The 15,960-nt window shown below is 29.5% G+C and overlaps 1 long non-coding RNA gene across 1 annotated transcript; it reads right to left on the bottom strand.

Moving 5' to 3' along the window:
* Positions 1-4,513: 4,513 nt before the first annotated feature.
* Positions 4,514-13,510, bottom strand: LOC127738875 (uncharacterized). Its single transcript, XR_008000203.1, has 2 exons — positions 13,466-13,510; positions 4,514-7,511 (listed from the first exon to the last, which is right to left on the bottom strand). It is a non-coding gene; the product is annotated as an uncharacterized LOC127738875 (long non-coding RNA).
* Between the last annotated feature and the right edge of the window lie 2,450 nt (positions 13,511-15,960).

Raw genomic sequence — 15,960 nt, 5'->3', positions numbered from 1 at the left:
ATTTTAAGTATGAACAAAGGGCATTACATTTATGTACAAAAGAAATGAATGGATTCAATCACTGTTTGTCTATATCATTTTGTTTTATTTATATGGTTAATCCATTTGATGTTAAAAAAAAATGATTGAACAACAGGTTTTATTTAGGATTGGAGTTATTTTCGACAGTTGATTTTTTTCCATTTTTAAATGCAAACCTCATGTTTTATAATTCTACGCCACACTTAGAATTTACTATCAAACCTCTCACGACAAGTTTACCTGTATAATAAAATCTTGAACAGATTAAAAACATTGAATACTTTGTTAAAAGAAAAGCTCCAAAACTCAAATGTATAAACAACTTTATTGTATAAAGTTTTGCATAACTATATACATAAATATATATGAAATCCATTGTATTGATTGTTTTTATTTTTATATTCAGATTTGTTTGATGTTATTGATATTTATCATCTTAGAGGTGATTGATTATATGAACCAAGTCTAATAAAAATTCACAAATTTATTCTATTATATATATTGAGTTTACAAATTATGGCTACTCATATGTGCACAGACGCTGACTCTAGGTTTCTACTGTCTTGAAATAGAAGTTCTTTATTATACTTGTTTAATTCTGGAAATATTGCATATGAAAAAAAGAATTACAGTTTATGTTCCAAACAGAATAAAGGTATAAAATATTTTAACAGTATTATAGCATTGTTTTTTCACAAAGTTTCCTTAAAGAACCTGTCAGAAGTCATAGCAATCTCTGAATATTCCGATTGGTACTTAGCTTCCAATGTGGAAAAAAATGCCATCATGGATTTGAATAAAAGGAGATGAGGGGGATATGTCAATAAGACAGCAATTCAACAACAATACTAACCAAAAGACATCTAGATGTCAACTTACAATCTTCAACAATAGACAGAACTGTGTCGTGTGAATCTTATAGTGGTATATGCCCACTTTTGATAAAAAAAGGAGATAGCTATATATTTGATATCTAAGTACAATAATCTATTTCCCTATATAACTAAGATATGAGATTGAACAAAGAGTTACTTTTCATGTACATATCATTGATTCCTTTATAACTTTTTTACTTTTCATGTACGTATCATTGATTCCTATATAACTTTTTATGTCTCAGTCAATATTTATGATATTGCGCTTTTAAATTATTACCACTTTTACAAATAAGAAATACATCATTATAAGGTTCACACATTGAATGGTGTTTATACTATATGTCAAGCTATAAAGTGTCCTCTAGTCTTTTAAAGTTATAAAAAAAATTTACAGAAACAATCAGAGGGATGTATAAATACCCTGCCATTTTGTTAGATGTTTCTCTGCTTTGTATCGATCTGATGATTTAAGCCCTTTTTCAACTGATTTTTATAGTTTGTTCTTATGTTGTACTGTTACACCACTGGCGCAGGTTAGGGGAGGGTTGGCGCCTTAAAAACATGTTTTACCCCGCCACATTCAATATATGTCTGTCCAGAAACATATATAGATATAAGAAGATGTGGTATGAGTGCCAATGAGACAACTCTCAATCCAAGTCACAATTTGTAAAAGTAAACCATTATAGGTCAAAGTACGGCCTTATATATACACATATATGTCTCTGGTCTGTCCCAAGTCAAGAGCCTGTAATTGAGTGGTTGTCGTTTATTGCTGTTTCTTATATTTGGTTTTCGTTTATTCTTTTGTAAAGTATGTTCTTGAGTTGTGCTGTCCCAGGTTAGGGAAGGGTCAAACATGTTTAACCCTGTCACATTCTCTATGTACCTGTCCCTAGTCAGAAGCCTGTGGTTCAGTGCAGGGACAGTCTATACTAACTAGTATAGAAAGTCCCTGTTCAGTGGTTGTTGATGGTTCATTTCTATCATATTTGTTATTACGACAATCTTATGTCGTTATTACTGCATAACTATAACTATGACATCTAATATCATTATTACGACATAGGATTTCTTTATTTTGATCATAGATTATTATATCCTTCTTCGGCAATGTCTTGGTTTTACCAGAACTTCTATATTACTGCATAAAATTTGCATCTTGGTACCGTTGAAGTTTATCATTAAAATCTGTGAAATAGATTTAAACAATTATACTCTCCTTATTCCCAATTTTTAAGCTCCCTTGAGTCATTCTGTAATCGAAATGGGGTTCAAGTTAATGTGTCAAACAGACCATACCCATATTAAGTAGACATCTTTCCATTCAAGAATTCATTTAGGCATTTGGGAATTATAAAAGAATAATGTGTAGTGCCTACCCAGAACGTAGGGAAGAGATAGATGCCTTTTCTACGATATAAAGTTTTATGATTCCATAAAATATTTACAGCTAAAGCAGCAGCTCTTCTGAGTGAAAAGCAAGTTAAAGTGGATCAGAGTCTTCGCGACCGTGGTATCTTTTCCTTACTTACAGAACGGTCTTCGTTCAATGCTTGCAAAATTTGTAACCTGATATATCATACAACACAGTATTGCCCAATCCGAACATCCATTCAGCTAGATACTCTATTAAAGAACCCGAAGAGTACATGATTCTCATCGAAATTGAAATTGGTCAAGAAACAAATAATGTATACAAAGTATTGGTGTTTGTTTGGTTCCTAATTCATAAACAGTTTGGGCCATTCTCACCAAAATCAATTTAAACTTTCCCTTTTTGGTTTGAAATCTTGTATAATAATTTCATAAAAATCCATGGATTTATTCTCAAGTTATGGTCTGGAAACCCTGGAAAATCTTTTTTTTTTAACCTTTATTCCTAAACTGTTAGGGCAATAACCCCAAATTCAATTCATACCTTCCTTTTGTGGTATGGGACCTTGTGGTTTTATTTCTTTGAGATCTATACACTTATCCTCGAGTTATTGTCTGGAAAACATATGTCTACAGACCACAATGACGACATATCCACACCATTATAAAATGGCAAAAGTGTTGCAGTCTATAAAAACTTTATGTTGACCACACTTCAAAAAAAGGCCAAGGTCAAATGTATCTCATCAGACAATCATATTCACATTACAATCATTCTGTACACCATACATTGTTGACCTAGAGAATCTGACCGAGAACAGACCAAATCATGGATCCTAAATGATGACCAAATGGTGCAGGATAAGCCACTCAAATTAACAAATTTTTCGTAAACCTTTTTCTCATCCCAATCCATGCAATGTGATACAAAATATATCTCTTCATGTGAGAAATAGATCACAGGCAATAACCATAAGAGAAGTAATTGTCCTTATTACACATAAAAACTGTCAAATTAATTTGAAAACAAATAATGTACAAATACCCTTAAAAATGGAATCAAGATAATGTTCATATGCCAGATTAAACCAGACCATAAGGCAACTGCATACAAGATATGGATTAACTCATTTTCTTCAGTCTGGATTATGAAGTTTTATATCAGGAACATCCACTGCTAGATCTGTATCCCTGTGTTTTGTATCTGATGAGCCTTTATATAAACTAGATCATTTTAGAATTCTAGATCTATTTAAAGACTTGGCAGCCAATCAGGTAATCAGCAAGTCCAATGAACATTTCTGTCATGTAATTCCTAAGTATCATTTGTGTCAAGTCTTGTTTAAACTAGCAAAGAAGTTTCTGTGACATTTAAAACTCAAAACATGATGTTGAAAGATACCGAGAGATGGAAATATAAACTGTTGACATAGAGATGTGTCTTGCGTTTTTTGGTGGTATAATGCAAATGTTGAAATTGAATTGCAATATTTAAACTTATGTATGCAATGAACCATGACTGATGGTTCAGGGCAAAATAAAAACACCATGGAAATGCTAATGCTTATAAAACTGCATACCCAACACCATTGACTTATCAATTGGTTCCTTGTTAAACTGTGAAAGTTTCAAAGTCCATGAACCATGATAAGGAAGTGGGACCAAATAATCTCTATGAAAATGAGACTTGCAAATGCAAATACAACTGCATACCAAATATCAGATATTAGTCACTCATCTTAAACTGATCTAATCACAAATCACATGTAAATAATGCAAAACATTCAGTCAATAAACCATGACTGAGGCTGGAGCTGAACAATCTCTATGGAACTGAGATTTGTCAATGCTTATACATCTGTATACCAAATATCATTGACATACCACTTATAGTTCCCTTTCAATTGACCTAATCACAAACTTATACATGTAAACTAATTGTTTTAAGTCGACTATGACTGAGGGAGAGAAGCAAAATAATCTCCTTAGAAATAAGATGTTTCAATGCTTATATAACTGCATACCAAATATCATTGACCTACCACTAGTTGTTTTCTTTAACTTGAACTTATCACAATCAAATACATTGTTGAAGCTGCTGCTTATAGAAAAAGCATGCCCAAGCCTCGCTTTTTCAACTTCGTCCATACCATACAATAAATCAGCTGTGAGTTACCCTTGACCACAGAAACCTCTTCCCCCTTTATTTGTCATTCAGACTCAAATAAAATATAAGATAGGTTTTCTCAATTAAATTTTTATTTACCTATTTATTTATATCATTATCATGCATCATAATATAAAATACCCAAATGAAACCAGACCCATTCTGCTCCATCAAGTGTGTACAAATACCAAAGAAATTGTAATAATAATAAGTTTTTAGTCCCTTTATAAGTAAAAGGAGGAAAAGGAACTGCATCATGGGTAAGGTATCATTGGTTAAATATTACAATTATACAAAATAACTGACAGCGCTGAGGATTCTTTTTAGTTTCTTGATACCAGTTCCCAGACTAGCTGTTTAAATAGAATTTAGAAAATCAATTCTGTTCTGAGATACATGTCTTAAAATTTTAATATCCTTAGGTCTTAAAGGAATATTTTTTTTTGCTCAATATTAATCTTGGTGCTTTCCAATACTTTTAAATACCAAACTTAAAATAAATTTATATAATTCCATAAAATATATGAATCCTCAGTTTGTCACATACGAAGAGGCATTTACAAATATAACAAGGAATACAATGGTAAATACTAAGATAAAAAATGCATAAAAATACATGAATCAAATTCTTTTTTGAGGTGTATTCAATTTATTTACTGGGTTATTTAAATAAACTAATATCGTGAGCTGTGCAAAAATTATTAGATCACCAAGGAAATAGTTAACTGCATTTCATTAAACATTTATAACCCCAAGCTCTTATATTGTATATAAAGTTTCTTTATAATTCCTCCAATTTCTAACCAAAGTCAATTCTTTATATCAAAGTAGGATAGTTATTTAACAATACATGTATGATATAAATATTTTTTTTTATTATTTTCTTGGAACCAGAACTTATTGCCCAGGAAGTAATAAGTAATTATTTCATATAAAATAAAAAGATGAGATATGATTGCCAATGAGACAACTCTCCACCAGAGACCAAATGACATAGAATTTATCAACTATCAGTCACCTACAGCCTTCAACCATGAGCAAAACCCATACCCATAGTCCATATCCTTTAGGAAATGTGCCATAGTAAGCAAGTATATCATCTGTTTGCTCATCCGTCTACAACTTCTAATCACAATTAAAGGATTGAATTGTTTTTGCCTAAACTTTCAAATAATCTTCAGTATTTGTTGGCATTGTGTACATCTTTTTCACATCCAAAGGTTCCCCAATCGAAGAATGGTCTTTTCCATTTATAAAATTTTATTACTCATATTGAAGGATAGGTTGGTTCAGCTGATAAGAACATAGATTTAGTTAGAGCAAGATTCTGCATTTATAAATCTTGTAATTTGGTCAATCTTCAACAGCCACTTCAATATTTATGTTCATTCATTTTTCTATATCCACTAAGAAGAGTTAAAAGCATAATAAATGTCTGATCTCATTATGTAAATTTATTATATTTTGAATTGCATGTATAATCAAAATATATAAACTCAATCATACTAAGGCTTGGTATAACAAGATTTGACAGTAAAAACAAATAAAATCACATAAAAATCCACTAAAATCAGATAAAACCAGATAAAACACAAATCTTGTTATAGCAAAGCCTTATAAAATTTACATTAAAGCTATAGTGGTAATATATATCAGTGTGAACCCCAAATTAATTTTGAATTTTAGTCATTAAAATTTTGTCATAATGAGATTTAACTACTAAAAACATGATTAAAAACAAATATATTTGAACCAACCTATCCTTCACATGATAAAATGGTGGTATGAGAAGCTTCTTTCCCTTTTTTCCAAATACTTAGGTCCATTCATTACAATTGAGAACCCCAAAATTTCATTATAACAAAATAAAATTCACACAGCCATTAGATACAGAAGATAATCTGAAAGTTTAAATGAAAACCTTCCAATAGTTTATAGGCTGTGGATGAGAGATGATGAAGAACAAACAGACAGATAAATCTTCTTTAATAACCTTTTTATGCTAACATGAGTGCAGATGGGCATGGGATTTGGTCCTGCCCTGGGTCATATCAAAGAATTGAAAATTGGTATTTGATGCTCCCCTGCTAAGCATTCAGCAATTCGGAGTAGGAGCAAAGACTGGTCAGCTGGAAGTCAGAATAATGTGTTCAGGTAGGGTTAGATGTCTTGTGCAGACTTTTACATTATGAACTAGCACATTAAAAAAATCTTGCATTTTTAATCATCCATCTATCCTTCAAAATCAAAACTTCTTTTACAGGATCCTGGTTATACATGTGGAGGGGGAGGTAATTGTTTAGAAACTGAGTACAAGCCTCAAAAATCAAACATTAAAATATAAATAATCATAAATGAGAAAAAATATAGAAATCAATCACACAAAAATGAGAAAATATGACAAACTGCAAAAACTATGTAATTATTTTCACTTGAGTGGTCTCAGATGCTGAATAATGCATTTATAATATATAAACAAAACTAATAAATAAAACTGACAGCCATTAATTTGTATGAATGTAAAGAATGCAGAGTCAAAACAAACCATCTAACTAAACATTTTTATTTCTAGTTCATATTGCACCAAAAACTCAGTACTTAAATTGCTTAATAGGGGATTTGTTTTATTCCCTTTTAGTGTTTGGCCATCAAAGTCCTACTTAATTGGTTTCTAACCAGAAAAAATCATTTTACAAAGGACTTATTATTCTTAACCAGTGTACATAACTTAAAAAATATATGTAAACTGAAGCAAGTCTTATGGGTATCTTGTGAAACCATACATCATACCTTTGGGACCTCTCAAATAACAATAATTTCACAGTTTTTTTTTATATTTCTTCAATCACAAAACAATAATTGAATGCAAGAAAAAATAATGAAATAAATATTTATAATTTGAATAATAAAGCATTAAAAATTAATTGCATTTACAATTCATTCTGCTTATAAGACAAATATCTGCTGATTTTTTTTACAAAAGATAGCAACAGTTCATCCAATGGTTTGCAGGATTGTAGTCTGAGGATTTTACCATACAAGGAAGGCAGCAACAGCAACTCTTTCGACTGAAAAAGAAACAAAGTTAAATTTCAATTAATGATTCTTAATTTTAAAATAATCTAACGGGAATAAAGAAACAGATATCAGTGTATGTTAAACAATTTGTTTATTACTTATATTGATTACTCAAAAATATATACATGTAGTATCAAAAATATCCGATTTTATTCAAATCAAATCAAATATTTTATTGTCTTATAAACTTTACAGTTTGCGACCAACATGTATTAACACAATAAACATATATACATACATATCAAACAAACAAACAATAAAAATAGCATCAAAATTTATAAAAACAAACAAAGTTGTTGAGTCCCCTGCCCTCAGTTCTAATGGCTTTTTCAAGAAGGATCCTAACTTATTTGTTTGTAAAGGCATTGATGGATTTAGTAAATAATGAATTTTTTCTTCTTCATTTTAATTATTAAAGTTATTATTTTCAGTACATATGTGTTCAAAAAAGGCATTTCTTAGTGTTTTATTATAATCACAATAGAGTAAAAAATGTTTCTCATCCTCTAGTATTTTACATTTATGACAAAGTCGTTCCTCTCTTGGGATTTTAAAATATCTCCCCTTTTCAATTAAGAGGGAGTGATCACTTAGTCTAAATTTAGTGATCAATCTCCTTATCTAAAAATTAGATATATTTAGATAAGATTCTAGTTTGCAATCCTTTTTAAGTTTTTTATATAGATAAAATTTACTTTTATCATCAATGCTTTCAAATTTAGTTTCAATTAAATCTTCATATTTATTTTTCATTTTTTACTTTATATCGTTTTTTATTTTATTTACATCTTTTATGTCCTTACAATTAGAAAAAATATTAAGGTCAATATTAGTCTCTTCAACAATATTTTTTGCATATGTATACCATGAATAAGTTCCAGTCAAATCTAGAGACTGTGCTAGAGAAAAAGCTTCCTTTATCAATGGATTAATATTATTATTATATAGTCTAGCTAAATATAAAAGGGTTTGTGTTTTAATAAAACATTCTATAGGCAATCTTCCTAATTCAACTCTTGCTCCTAAATTGGATGCATTTTTTCTTATTCCTAGAGTAGATTTACAAAATTTAAGATGCATATTTTCAATAGGGGTTTTGTCTGTAAAATCAAGTTGATTAATTTGTTTTCCTGAAGATAAGGCTCTGTTTTTGGCTCTATGAAAAGAAATATATGTATCCAAATATGTTACTTCTGAATTATAGGTCATAATTGGTTTTACTAAAGAATCAAAAAGGTTATTTGCTACTTTTATAGGTAGATTATTCAATGATTTAGTATAGGATTTTATTGCAAAAAATACTTTTTTTGCCTTTTTTGTCAGCTCTAAGGTACTTTGTGATAAATTTCCATTACATTTTATCAACATTCCCAAAAATGAATATTCTGATACGCTCTCTATGGCTTCATTCTCATAGTAAATATGAGGTGTTTCACCATTTTGTTTTGACTGACTGAAAATCATGGATTTTGTTTTGTTTGTATTTAAAGAGAGTTGCCATTTGTTGCAATATAATTTAACATTATTTAAATTGTTTTGAAGACCCTCTTTCGATTCTGACAGGATCAAAAGATAATCTACAAAAAGGAGGCATCCCACCTTACTATTTATAAGCTTAAGGGGACTTGAATCATTTCCCTCAAAATTTTTTACAATATCATTTATGAAGACATTAAATAAAGTGGGGCTCAGGGTGTCTCCTTGTTTAACCCCTCTAGCAATATTAAAAAATTCTGATACATAATCTTTGTATTTCAAAGATGATTTAGTATTTAAGTATTGTTGTTTTATAACTCTGTAAAAAGACCTGCCAACTCCTATTTTGCATAATTTATAAAGTAAAGCAGTTCTCCATACTGAATCAAAAGCCTTTTTCAGATCTATAAAGCAGGCATAAATCTTTTTTTTCTCTTTATGTAGATATTTATTAATTTTTTTTTTTTTTTTTTTTATTTCTCATAAAGCCAATGCATTACATCAGTACAGAGATAACAACAATAACTATTTACAATATATACAAAACAAGGAGAGAGGTTACAGAAGTCACTAGCCAGGAGGACAAACAAAAGTATTAACATTTTTTATAAATAAACAAAGTTTCTTCAGGACTGGTTTCCGTGTACTCGACATAAGTTCCGAGAATTTAAATCTATTATGTCGTTGTACAAAATAGGAGGATAAATACTCTGTACGTTTTTGATCGAAAAAAGTACATTCAAATATATAGTGATATTCGTCACCAATTTGTCGATTGTTACATTGATGGCAAACACGGTTTTCTCTCAATACGTTTTGCCACCTTCCTGTTTCAATCGGCAATTTGTTATTAGTCGTTCTAAATCGACAAAGAACAACGGCATCTTTAAAGTCCAAAATATTAAAATATTCCTCAAATTCCAAGTTTTTCTTAAAAATTTTGTAGTTTATAGCTTTTGACGAATTTTGAATAAGGGAATTCCAATTCTGAAGAAACTGGTCTAATAATCTTTGCTTTATAACAGTTTTTAACCAATCTTTATCTATAAAATTTTGTGTTTCCCATATATACGAAAAACCACAATCTTGAAATATTTTTTTGACAAATAGAATCCATTTAGTCTGCATATTATAATGAGCATTCATATGGCGAGAAAGTTGATACAATATAAAGGAAAACTTTGCTTGTTTGCCGTAAATCAAATTTGCCCAAAATGATACTGCTCGAACTTTTATATCTATGTCAACCGGATGGCGACCTAGTTCCCCGTAAACCATATAATTTGGTGTTGAGGATTTCAGATTTAAAAGTAATTTACAGAATTTTAAATGTATCTTTTCTAATACCTCATTATTACTAAAACCCCATACTTCGCACCCATACAACAGAATGGGCTTGACAATTTTGTCAAAAAGATCTAGCTGACATTTTATGGAAAGCTGATACATCCTTCCCATTTTCAGGACTTCGTACATGGCTTTTAAGGCCTTATCGGATAAATGTTTTTTTGTCATATTAAAATTCCCTGTTTTAGTAAAAATAATTCCCAAATAGTTAAACTGCTTTACTATCTCAATGTTAGTGTCATTGTAAGAAAATCTGAGATTTTTTGGCAAACGTCCAAAACCAAACACTAAAGCTTTGGTTTTGTCAACGTTTACCTTCAATTTCCAAACCTTACAATAATCATGAAAGGCATTGAGTTGAGTCTGCAGGTCCTGTGCTGTTTCGGCCAGCAATACCGTGTCATCTGCATACAATATAATAAAAAACTTTAAATATATTTCTAATTCTCTTTCCAGATCTTCTGAAATAGTTTTAAGTCCTGTGATATTTTTACTGACTAAGAAATTTTCTAAGTCATTCAAAAATAAAGAAAATAGGAAAGGTGATAAGTTTTCCCCTTGTCTTACACCATTGTCACAAGCAAAGTATTCCGAATTACAATTATTATATGATATACGAGATTTAATATCACTGTACATATTCAATACAACATTATACATCTTACCATTTATATTATTCAATAGCATTTTATAAAACAAACCATCTCGCCATACAGTGTCAAATGCCTTCTCAAAATCTACAAAGGCACAGTATAATTTCTTCTTCTTACATTTCAACAGTTCAAAAAAAGAATATAAGGTAAACATATTATCTGTAGTAGAATACTTTTGACGAAAACCACTCTGGTTTTCTTGTATGATAATAAATTCATCTGAAAAATCATTTAGTCTTTTATTTAGTATTCCAGTAAATAGTTTTCCCAAGCAACTAACAATAGTGATTGGTCTATATAGTTCTTTGGATCTTTAGAGTCGCCTTTATTTTTATATACAGGTTTAATAGTACCAATTAGCCAACTTTGTGGAATTATGCCTTTATTGAATATAATATTAAAAAGTTTCTCATAAATACATATAAAATGGCTTGATGTGGATTTTATGTATTCATTTATAATTTCGTCTTCTCCACAAGCTTTGTCATTCTTCAGTTTCTTAATGCACTGAAGAATTTCATCTTGTGAAAAAGGCGAATTTATATGTTCATTTAGCTGCTCACTTAATCAAGGACTTCAATAAAAAGATGCTATCAGCTGTTCTGTGATTTTCTCTGAAACCAAACTGACAATCACTTAATTGTTTGTCAACAATCTTGATTAGCCTATTATTCAATATGGCATTAAAAAGTTTTGGTAGATTACTTATAAGAGAAATTCCTCTATAATTATTAGGGTCTAACTTGTCACCTTTTTTATGTAAAGGGATCATGAAAGATAATTTCCATGAATCTGGATAATTACCTGTCTTTAAAATCAAATTAAAAACTTTTACAATAGAATTAATTATCACAGGTTGTGAATGTTTGAGTATTTCATTCACAATTCTATCTGGACCTGCTGATTTGTTTACTTTAAGGTTTGAAATGACCAGTTTTACCTCAGCAAATGTAATTGGTGCATCAGTTTCCATATTCAATTCAATATTATCCTCTAGAATGTTTAATTCACGTTCCAGTTTATTTACAAAGGTTTTATCATATGATGTTGGTGTACCCTGATCCTGAAAATGTTTTATGATTTTATTTTCATTCATTAAAATTTCAGGAATATCTTCTTCAATATTTGGTTTCTTTTTTTAATGCCTTTAGAACATTCCAGTATTCTTATGGATTATTTTTAAAATTATCTGAAAGTGATTTATAAAGTTTTTGGTGATATTCAAACTTTTTCTGTGTAATCATTTTTTTTTTAGTTTTGTACATAATTCAAAATATTTAGGTTTTAAACTTTTGTCATTTAAGTTATTCTTGATTTTATTTCCTTTATAGTTTGTCTTTTTGTTTCATATACTGTACTATCTGACCATACTTGTTTAATTTTTTTCTTTTTCTTTTTAGTTGGTTTAGATATGCCTTTACATGTATTTTCTGCAATATTTTGTAAAATTTTTGTAAGTTTTTCAGTTGCACCATCAACGCCTAGTTTATTGCTATCAAAATGTTGCATCTCTAAATCGTAAATTTCCTTTCTAACATTTTCTGTTGATAGAACATCAATTAATTTTGAAAATGACAATTCTGTCCATTTGTATGATTTAATCAAATGCCATCTCTTTTCATCTAGACATTTCTTCATACATGTATCTGATATAATAGAACAATTTAATTCATATATGTTTATTTGAACATGATCTGATAAATATGTAAAGTCATTTGTTTTAAAGTATTTTACCTCAGGCAGGAGACTCTCACTTGCAATGGCATAATCAACTGTACTGAACCCAGTATTACACATATAAGTAAAATATCCTAGGGAATCTCCCAAAAAACGGCCATTGAGTATACGTAGCCTTGAGGATGAACATAATTCAAGTAATTTATTCCCCAATGTACTCAAAGTGTTATCTTGGTTTACTCTTCTGATTTCAATATCAGTTATATAGCTCTCTGGAAGAAGGTCAATACCATCAAAATTATTTATTTCATCTGAGTCATTTTCTATGTAATCTGCTTTCATTGCAGTTCTAGAATTAAAATCCCCAATTAAAATAATTTGTCCTTCAATAGAAAATGAACTAATTTCATTTTCAAGATTTTCTAAGTCACTATCATAATGTGCTGATGAAAAAGGGGGAATATAAACAGCACAAAGATATATATCTTGATTAAGTCCAAAGAAATACTTATCAAGCTTTAACCATAATCTATTCTGGAATGACGTAGCATCTTTAAGATAAGAAATCCCCTTATAAAATTGTTTTTTAATTGTTATCTCCCCTTCATATATCTTCTTCATATCTAGTATCTGCTTTAAAGGGTACATTATTTTAAAATGAAAAGATTGAATACTGATTTTTTTTTAATTGTAAATTAAAAAAAAGTATATATATTGAAATCTATTTAGTGACATTCATCACACTATAACATAAAAACATTAAAGTTGTATGTGGACGAATAAGTTCTCACCTTATAACAGCTTTATCTCAGCAAGTAACCCAATGGAAACCTGATGCTAACCTGGAATATAAAAGTAGTCATACTAAACTTTCCTAAAAAAAATTATTACACATACTAAATTTAAAATTGCACTAGGATAACAAAAAATCATGGAAAAAATATTTGGTATTCTGAATTATAAACTCAAGTTTTATATTTACCAAAAAAATTCAACCGGTATCTCATCAGTGTAAAATTATTTTTTTGGTATGAAAAGAACCTTATGAAATTGATTTCAAATATTATATTACTAAAAAGATGCTTGATTACCTACCGACATGTTAACAATATCAGACATCCAAGTCTTACTCCCAACACCATGAAAACATCATCATTATAACAACCTAAATATAAAAAAAATAAAAAAATAATTACTTGTTTTACAGATCAATCTGTCTCTAAGAAGACTAACAAAATAATGCTATGTTTCATTTATTAAAACCCATTATACATTATCATCTTCACTATATAAACTTTAAACTGCTAAGAGATAGAAATTGACCTTGTGCAAGTGCACGTATATGTATAAGACAAATCTCTTTTGATGGTTCTTAAAATCATTTTCATAACAGCATAGACAACCCCAATACTTATGTTGGTAATAATACTAACTCAATTACTGTAAATTCAAAAACTATTGCAATGTTTTATTATTGCGAAAAATGCAATATGGTTGTATTGGCAATAATTTAAACTAGCATTTTGAATTTTTTTATATGAATTAAACAGGATTTTTCTAAATATCGCAAAAATTAAAATCGCATTTTAGTCTAAAATTACAATATTGCAATTAATGAATAGTATTATTTATTTTGAATTTATTGAACCATAAAATTAATTTTTGACTCTTCACATTGAATAATCCGCAAAGCGGATTATGTAAAATGTGAAGAGTCAAAAATTAATTTTTATGATTCAATGAATTCCAAATAAATTATAGCCATTCAATATAAATAAATTTCTATCAAAAATAAGGCTCAAAGAACTTTTTATATAATTTATATTAACCATAACAACGTACACAGATGTTGGCGTATGAATATACAACGTCAGAGTGGGCGTGTCGCCATAAAAATTGACAACATTGAAAATAAAATTAATACTTTTAACCAATCAAAAGACAGTAAATACACCAAATTTATTTGTTAATAATTGCACGCAATAATTTCTGAATTTACAGTACCTTTTGTCAGAGGCCTTCCAATAGGGATTTAAATAGAATAAAAGAGCAAAGTACATGTAGGCACAAGAGAAGAAAAAAAGAAAATAATTATTCAACATTTAAATCAACACACAAGGTTTAGTCCTCTGTTAGTAATTCGTACTATTTGATGTAGGCATTTAGAACCTTTGGCGAGCCCAGTTTAAATGTCTATAACACATTCAATGTGACAAGTGGGCATTACAGACAAACTTTCACCTTATCTGACCCAGTCAATAGATAACATAAGAGCGCCAAGAAATCGTCTTGTCCACACTTTTATGAAAATGATTCTATATCAATTCAATATTCAAACAGTTACAGACTATGCATAAAAATTTGTTCGACCCAAATAAGTTTACAAATTCATTGATAATAACTTGCACACAGTTGGTTTCTATCCAACACAGGTCACTCAATACCGGACAGAAAACAAATGTAAGACTAGATACTCTAAAAATCAAACACTGATAGAAAAGAACCCTTAAAAAATAATGTTAAATGCCTATATATATATTATTACCATAAAATTTGTGGAATATATAAACTTACCACATATTTTTCATGGTAAAGCCTCAGACTTGGTGAAGATTAAATTGACCATCTCCCTTAGAGCTGCTCTCCCGGCTGACAAGGTGACTCTCCTCATCATCTTAACATCTTTTTTTTTTAAATATAGTTTTATACATTAAATATATCAGATGCATTTCCAATAAATCCCCTTTCTTAAAAATTTCAGCAAATCAATTGTTAATGACAAGATTTCTCCCACCCTGCATACTTATTATCTAGAGCTCTGCTTACATTTATTTTTTTTTTATTACAGAGCTCTAAATAATAGTCAATATTAGCTAGTATACATCTGATATTAAAAAAAAATGTACAAACATGAACATCCAAGTAGATGAAAATCCTAACATTGAGGGAATTTCAAGTATGTGGAGTTAAACAGGGGTATAATAAATTGCCTCCCTTTGACCCAAATTTCACCCTGTTCGGACTCCACATCCTTGTTATATTAAACAAAATAAATAAAATAGTACAATTAAAATTAAAAAATAGATTGATAACAAAAATCTAACACATTTCAATAAAGTATTTCGTACTGATCGACTTATAGTGGCAGAGTGGTCCTATAAGTAGTTCAACTACTGTATCACTAGCCTGTCAACACTGAGAACACTCACATGAAATGTGTAACTTCATTCTTAATTTGACTAAGGTTTGCCCTTTCCCTGATGAAGGTGATGTTTTCACCAGGCAC

This window comes from Mytilus californianus, unplaced genomic scaffold (assembly GCF_021869535.1).
Source record: "Mytilus californianus isolate M0D057914Y unplaced genomic scaffold, xbMytCali1.0.p SCAF_4, whole genome shotgun sequence".
Lineage (NCBI taxonomy): Eukaryota > Metazoa > Mollusca > Bivalvia > Mytilida > Mytilidae > Mytilus > Mytilus californianus.
The sequence above is the reverse complement of the archived record's forward strand: the minus strand, read 5'-3'. Positions and strand labels throughout refer to the sequence as shown.